This window comes from Sycon ciliatum, chromosome 1, assembly GCF_964019385.1.
Source record: "Sycon ciliatum chromosome 1, ocSycCili1.1, whole genome shotgun sequence".
NCBI classification, from domain to species: domain Eukaryota; kingdom Metazoa; phylum Porifera; class Calcarea; order Leucosolenida; family Sycettidae; genus Sycon; species Sycon ciliatum.
The window spans coordinates 41,917,550-41,919,231 of NC_088643.1; the positions used below are offsets into that span (position 1 = coordinate 41,917,550).

Consider the following 1,682-nt stretch of genomic DNA (forward strand, 5'->3'; position numbering starts at 1 on the left):
TTCTATTTTGATCAGGATACAGTTAGAATCAACCGGCTACGCCCGCAGTATCATGCATCAAAACAATTATTGAAGGGGTGTCACAGTGAAGCAGTGTTGCTACGCACCACAAATCCCCTCTGCACTGTACCGAATTTATACTGGAGAATCCAGAGTGGCCAGCAAAGAGTCACAACCCGCGGGTATCCAGTCACACTAAGGCATGTCCACCATTCCCCACATATTCACTGTAACAAAACACAATACTGTTTACTATAATACACTTTTATTTAAATTGACTTGGATGAGTCTGTAGAAGAGAACACAATGCACGCACACGCACGCATGCGCGGACACACACACGCACACACGCACACACGCACACACACATCTAGGTTATAGTGCTATACACGTATCTAGGGTTTAGGAAGCACGAGGATTATGTCGAAGCACCCACACATACCCCTTCATGCAGTGTACTTCAGTAGCCCAACACATTACGACTGCTCAGGACCATCACAAAATACATTACGACTGCTATAGCACAGGACCATCACAAAACACTACACACTGTTACTACACTACACACACAGTTACTACACTACACCTGTTACAAGTACTTACAAATAATTTTGAAACAAATGGCACATCCTGAAGGCGGCAGCCCCAGACCTTCATACATCATCATCTGTGAAACCAAACATGAGCGCACACAAACACTATTAGTGTCACGAATACGAAAGTAGGGTAAGACAAGAGGATATGAAACAAGTAAGTATCGCTATAACGAGGGGGTAAGTATACATGTAAACAGAGCAGTGCTTACTTACAGGGTCCTAATACGCTCTACGGCGTCCCGGTAGTCGGACTGCAACAGCAGTCCGACTTGCCGACCCTCCCAGTAACGGGTTAGATGGGCCGTACCCGTGAGGTGGGCGACCACGGCTGGGCCTCCCACCAGCCTTTCTCCACTGTAAAAACGAAAGAAACCGCAGAAAGCACAGTGTCATAGAGCTCTTTTGTTGGGGGAGAGAGCTAGGAGCACTGCACACTTACCATTTGTCACAATATATGATGAGAAAGAGGCGGCGCTTGACGCACCGCCTCAGGTGCTGGAACAGGGGTATTACCCCTGTAAGTTCGACACCGCAGTGGCACGTGAACGTCATTTGGACTGTAATGATACTGAAGTGAAGGTGTGAACCGCAAAGCAAGACCTTTATCTTCTTCCTGTCGAATTCGCTCCCCAGCTGCATACCGACATCATCCGCTAAAATCCAATCATACCAAGTAACGCAAAGGTCATCAGTTGACCTTTTGGACTTTTCAACTCTTATCCAAAACCACCAAGAGGAAAAAAACCAGGATAATAATAATAATCTTTATTTCAGGATTACCCAAAGGCTAACGCCTATCTCGGGATGAAGAAGACGTCAGTTGTAGAAGCGTTTGTGGAGGAGTTGTTACATTATTCTCAGTAAATAGATATGGCTGATACATTCGGTGTAGACGTGGACGACCGGTCGTGGTCTCTCACCACGGGTCCTTTACTAATAGAAAGGCGGACGCCAATAAGAACTGTTGTGGAGTTGGCAGATAAAAACGCGCAGCAAGAAATTTGGCACGTTACCGGTAGACTCCATCGGAAGGACGGACCAGCTCTTGTTGATAGTAGGGGAGTGTCCGCCTGGTGCTATGGAGGT

The 1,682-nt window shown here is 46.7% G+C and overlaps 1 long non-coding RNA gene across 1 annotated transcript; it reads right to left on the reverse strand.

Annotated features, from left to right (window-relative positions):
- Positions 1-254: 254 nt before the first annotated feature.
- On the reverse strand, positions 255-1,138 carry LOC135806999 (uncharacterized). The gene is made up of 4 exons (XR_010551407.1): positions 1,036-1,138; positions 810-950; positions 604-667; positions 255-289 (listed from the first exon to the last, which is right to left on the reverse strand). It is a non-coding gene; the product is annotated as an uncharacterized LOC135806999 (long non-coding RNA).
- Positions 1,139-1,682: the final 544 nt, after the last annotated feature.